The sequence below is a fragment of the Scyliorhinus torazame genome, chromosome 20, assembly GCF_047496885.1.
Source record: "Scyliorhinus torazame isolate Kashiwa2021f chromosome 20, sScyTor2.1, whole genome shotgun sequence".
In the NCBI taxonomy this organism is placed as follows: Eukaryota; Metazoa; Chordata; class Chondrichthyes; order Carcharhiniformes; family Scyliorhinidae; genus Scyliorhinus; species Scyliorhinus torazame.
Genome location: NC_092726.1, coordinates 32,088,596 through 32,094,943, shown reverse-complemented (window position 1 = coordinate 32,094,943; position 6,348 = coordinate 32,088,596). Strand labels below are relative to the sequence as shown.

Here is a 6,348-nt window from a genome sequence, read left to right as displayed (position 1 = left end):
TAAAAAACATGCCTCGTACATCTACTCTGTACCTTGCCCCTCGCACCTTAAACCTATGCCCCCTAGTAATTGACCCCTCTACCCTGGGAAAAAGCCTCTGACTAGCCACTATGTCTTTGACCCTCCTCATAGCTAATGCCCTCCATAGCAGGCAACATTCTGGTAAATCTCTTCTGCACCCCCTCTAAAGCCTCCACACCCTTCTGGTAGTGTGGCGACCAGAATTGGACACTATACTCCAAGTGTGGCCTAACTAAGGTTCTATACAGCTGCAACATGACTTGCCAATTCTTTTACTCAATGCCTCGGCCAATGAAGGCAAGCATGCCGTATGCCTTCTTGACTACCTTCTTCGCCTGTGTTGCCCCTTTCAGTGACCTGTGTACCTGTACACCTAGATCTCTCTGACTTTCAATACTCTTGAGGGTTCTACCTATCACTGTATATTCACTACCTGCATTAGACCTTCCAAAATGCCTGACCTCACATTTGTCCGGATTAAACTCCATCTGCCATCTCTCCGCCCAATCTCCAAACAATCTAAATCCTGCTGTATCCTCTGACAGTCCTCATCGCTATCCGCAATTCCACAAACCTTTGTGTCGTCTGCAAACGTACTAATCTGACCAGTTACATTTTCCTCCAAATCATTTATATATACTACAAACAGCAAAGGTCCCAGCACTGATCCCTGCGGAACACCACTAGTCACAGCCCTGCAATTAGAAAAACATCCTTCCATTGCTATTCTCTGCCTTCTATGACCTAGCCAGTTCTATATCCACCTTGCCAGCTCACCCGTGTGACTTCACCTTTTGTACTCGTCTGCCATGAGGGACCTTGTCAAAGGCCTTACTGAAGTCCATATAGACAACATCCACTGCCCTACCTTCACCAATCATCTTTGTGACCTCCTTGAAAAACTCTATCAATTTAGTGAGACACGACCTCTCCTTCACAAAACCATGCTGCCTCTCACTAACACGTCCATTTGCTTCCAAATGGGCAGCACGGTGGCATTGTGGATAGCACAATTGCTTCACAGTTCCAGGGTCCCAGGTTCGATTCCGGCTTGGGTCACTGTCTGTGCGGAGTCTGCACATCCTCCCCGTGTGTGCGCGGGTTTCCTCCGGGTGCTCTGGTTTGCTCCCACAGTCCAAAGATGTGCAGGTTAGGTGGATTGGCCATGATAAATTGCCCTTAGTGTCCAAAATTGCCCTTAGTGTTGGGTGGGGTTACTGGGTTATGGGGATAGGGTGGAGGTGTTGACCTTGGGTAGGGTGCTCTTTCCAAGAGCCGGTGCAGACTCGATGATTCGCATGGCCTCCTTCTGCACTGTAAATTCTATGATAATCAAATGTGAGCAGATCCTGTCTCGAAGAATTCTCTCCAGCACTGGGTGATACTGGGTGATACTGCCGATGATCTCTTGAGTGGGGCAACACTAATGGAAATGAATATACAAATTGGGGAATTGAAGTGAGAAAACTACGTTAAATTCTGATTACAGCCTTCAGGACCCGATTGTCAGGGGCAGTGCTGGAATGAATGTGTGGGACTTTGCTGCTGGGAGAATGCAGTGATCGCTGTTCCTCGAATACATGATGTACGGGCTCAATAACTGGGCAGTAAGATGTCTCACAACACCAGGTTAAAGTCCAAGAGATTTGTTTCGAATTACTAGCTTTCGGAGTGCAGCTCCTTCACCTGAGAAAGGAGCTGAGGTCCGAAAGCTAGTAATTCGAAACAAATCTGTTGGAATTTTATCTGGTGTTGTAAGACATCTTACTGTGCTCACCCCAGTCCAACGCCGGCATCTCCACATCATCAATAACTGGAGATAAAACAGAGAAATAATGCATTTATCACTCCTAATCTTAATGTAATGGTGCAAGAGTGAGGGATTTTACCAAATGGTCTTCCAATACACCTGACATGAAACAGCATCAGTTATTTAATTATAATGCCGGTTCGGTTCCACAATGCACTGCGATTTAACACAGCTTTAACATGGGCAGTGCAATACTGGATATACATTCTATTTTGTTTTTCATTTCTAAAGAGACAGAATGCAGATTCTTTCACACAAAATAAGGAGAGAAATGTGATTCTAAGAAACACAACAGGAAGTAATCTCTCATTCAGTCAAATACAATATTGATATCGGGCAGCAAAGCATAATCAAAGCGATGACATTTTGGAAAAGTTCTGATGTCTTCCATCAGATTTAATGTAGAATCATATATCTGTGGACGTCACCTCAGGGATGTGGAGTTGACTATTATCTGAGATGGGTGAAAAGAAAGAAGAGATCATCGAAAGAAATCACATCTACATGTTTTCTCTTTCGTAACATTTCAAGTGCAACTGGCCTTTTAAAATTCTATCAAAAACATTCTCCGTTTTTTCTCTCATAAACTCTCACTCAGTGAACCGTGGGAATAGTCCAGGAGACCCAAAATTATACGGGACACGGAACGCCCCAGCAGCGCGCCACATACAGAGGGAAATGGAACTAACCATCACCGTTTAACAGTGCAATGCAGATTTGTAAACTTTAGATGTAAACGGTCACTGCCCAATGATGGTAGAACCCCCCGGCCTGTGACACAGATAACATTGGTATTGTGAGAAGGTGTGGAAGGAACCGATAACGCTGGGTCAATGAGGATATGACTGTTGTACACTGTGGGGATGAGCATACTTCAGTTAAACATTGGGCTGAAAGTTAGATGTTTTCTTTAAATTATTTGCATTTGCGACATGAACAATTGCAAATCCCACTTTGTTCCATGATCGATTAGAATAACTTCAATCCAGAGAGAGTCAATTCCTCACAAGAAGGTTGGTGACTGAGGGAATAACCAGAGCTGATAATCTATTGGGAACGCAGTCGCAACAGAAGACAGCAAGAGGGACGTGGAAAAGTACAGGGGTGTCATCAAACATCCAAGCAAATTGAAACATGCGCGATGACCAATGGAAGGACCTGGAATTTGAAAGCCCAATAATGTAGAAGGGTCACCCCCAATGGCATGAAGCACATCAAGAGACTTCGTGGAAATGCGCAAAGCCGAACTTGAGTTGTGAAAAGTTGATGATCCTCCTGTTAAACAACCTGTTTTCCCAGCCCATCAAGCTGCCCCAGATGTAGCAAAATCTGCAGGTCGTCCATTGGGCTCATCGTTCATCCTAGAGCCTATCTCAGCGGAGCTGGAGAAAATCATCGACGGAAGCGAGCGATTCTCAAAGAAACAGAAGAATCAAAGGATTATCTTACCCAGAGTGTGGATATCACCGCTGAACTTTCCCAATGTAATGCGATCATCAGACCCAGGATCCTGCAGCATGTGTCCACTCTGGGCGTCAATGGTTTCAGTCTCAGCATCGTCATAGTCGGCAGAAACAGGAGCTGAGAGGCACAGGTGTTTGCAGTTGAAGTTACTTACGTCCAAAGGACAGTTAGAATGATATACTTTAATCATTCTCTCCCAAGTAATACCGGGGCAGGAAAGTAGATCGATTACGGTATGATGTCATTGAGTTTGAGTGGAGAGAATTATTGGGCCAGCTTGTGCGGCAGTATTTTCAATTTTAGTTTAAATTCATACTGTTCCCAGAAAATGTACATCCCACCAACCTGCAAACATTTCACAGCCTCCATAGGCTTGTGTAGAATCACAAGGAAACGTTTATTTTTAATTAATTTATTTTATTGGGAGAAATGATAAGACGTTGTTTCAGACTCAAGCAGTTTCGATGTTTCGGTTACTGAAATCATTGTGCAATACCTGAGATCCTTGAATCTCTCATTTAATAGTTGATCTGTTTTGGTATTTCAGATATTACAGAGTGAAGAACTGAAACGAGATGGTGGAAAGTAAATTTCTACATACCCTGCATATTTGAGCATTCATCTTCAGGATATGCGGATCCAGGATCAGTGTCACCCAAACTGTGACTGCTGTAATATTCAATCTGGTTGAGAGTGTTAATCGTTGCAGAATCTGCTAAACAGAAAGTGATTGGTTAATGGATCAGTTGTTTGTGGTGGAGTCATCATAAAGTCATCACGACACATAATATTTCAACCAATCAGAGGCGAGGTATCAATAACTTCACCATCATTGTGACAATGTCCTGGAATTGATACATGACTCCACTTTGGAAGAACATTCAACTTTGGGAGATCAGGCGAAGAAACTGCACAAACTTTTCAGGACAACTATACAGAGGAACATAGAGAGACATAGAAATATGGAACGTAGGAGCAGGAGTGGGTCATTCGGCCCTTCTAATTCGTTCTGGAAATCATCATATGTGTTTTGGGCTCAATTATTTTTTGTAGTAGCAAATTACACAATATCATATCCAAGTGAAGGAAGTAATCCTGATTGCATTTTATAGGTTTCAGATAGATGCCACAAACGCTCTGCATTCTTCTGAACTCAAGCGTAAATTATCGTGAAGGACTCACTATTTCCTCATATGTCGGACCCACCATTATAGGGATCCATCTGGTAAATATTCGTTGCACTCCCTTTATGGCAAAAACAAATCACCCCTCAGATAAGGTGACCAAAACTGTACAATATTCCTGGTGTGGTCTCACGAAGGCACTTTATAATTGCACCATGACATCCTGTTCTTCTACTTTTATGGCCAGCAAACCAGTTGCCTTCTGTTCCACCTGCTGTACCTGCAGGATTACCTTCAGCGACTGGTGTGAGAAGACACCCGGGTCTCGTTGCACAAACCCCTCTCTCAATTTATAACCAATCAGATGATATTCTGTCTTCTTACTTTTGCCGCCAACCTCACATTTATCCACATAACACTGCATATTCCCTGAATTTTCCCACTCAGCTCGGCCAAATCACACTGAAACATCTTTGTATCCATCCTCCTTATAGCTCACCCTCTCACCCAGCGTGTGTCATCTGAAGTGTTGGGCATATTGCATTCTTTAAATCATTAATGTATATTGTGAACAGCTTGGGTCCCAGCACTGAAACATGCAATACCTCAATGACTGCCATTCTGATTTTTTTTAAAAATCCCTACACTTCTGCTTCTTTTCTGCCAAACAAAATTCCATCCATCTTAATATCCTCCTCCTAATCGTTTGCGTTTCAATGTCACTTGCTAATAATCGGGTGAGGGTCATTGTAGAAAGCCTTCTGAAAGTCTAGGTAAACCAGGCCCACTGTCCCACCTTATATATTCTACTGATTATATGCTCAAATAATTCCAGTCGTACTCATAAGCATGTTGTCCTTTTCGTAAATCCATGATGACTCTGCACGATTTTATCACTGTTTTATAAGTGGCCTGCTATTTGGTTTTTCATAATGACTCTAGAATTGTCCCCACTACTGACGTTAGGTGTACTGATCTATCATTTCCCATTTTCAGTCACCCTCTCCTTCTGGATAATGGGATTACATGAGCTATCCTCCAATAATTAATTACAAAGGGCAAATCATCATAAAAGATGACGCACAATGCATCAACAAGATCTAGCGCCACGTTGGTAAGTAGCCTGGAATGTATATTATCAAGTCCTGATATTTATCGGCCTTCACTGTCATCAGTTTCCTATCTCCACTTCCTTACTAATACTGAGTTTCTGCAGTAAACCCTGTGTTCCAGAAAATGACTGGTTTGTTATTTATGTCCATCAGGTGGACAATAAATGTCACTTCTGTCATCTAACAGTTCCGTCCGTTCGGATAGTTAATGTGTCAGATATCCCAGTGGATTAAATAATATAAGCCATAATCCGTGAGGTCTGCATCAGCCGTTGGGTGTTTGATACAGAACCGCTTCCCCTCCCACAATAATTCCCTCTGTTTCAATATCACTGACGGTAAATAAATCAGACGTGGATTTAGATCGTGGAACCCGCGGGCAATGGTTCAGGGTGGAGCCAGAATGCGCCAAATGCGATCATTTTGCTTCCTTTCTGTTCATCCATTCTGGATAAACAGCACCCCTCAATACTGTTCACGCTCTTGTACATTGTGATCAGCCCTCCCCTTAACTGTCCTTGCACTTTCGTAATATCCTCTTCAGATCCATACAATCTACTCCAATTCCATCCAACCAGAGTTCGATTGGCTTTGATCTTCATTCTTCTACCTTCCAGTTATACCTGGTTAAAAATAAACTTTTATAAAAGCAACATACTGCGGATGCTGAAAATCAAATTATGTCACAGTCAGATGGTCTGGCAGGAAGAGTCACATGGTCTCAACGTGTTGGATTTGTTGGTCTCTCCCAAAATCCTGCCACACCTGCTGACTTTGTCCGGAAATGTCTGTTTTCCCGGTGTTAGAAATGAACATT

The 6,348-nt window shown here is 42.9% G+C and overlaps 1 long non-coding RNA gene across 1 annotated transcript; it reads right to left on the bottom strand.

The window, feature by feature from the left end:
- Nucleotides 1–1,975: 1,975 nt before the first annotated feature.
- On the bottom strand, nucleotides 1,976–4,004 carry LOC140397038 (uncharacterized). Its single transcript, XR_011936672.1, has 3 exons — nucleotides 3,897–4,004; nucleotides 3,281–3,412; nucleotides 1,976–2,285 (listed from the first exon to the last, which is right to left on the bottom strand). It is a non-coding gene; the product is annotated as an uncharacterized lncRNA (long non-coding RNA).
- Between the last annotated feature and the right edge of the window lie 2,344 nt (nucleotides 4,005–6,348).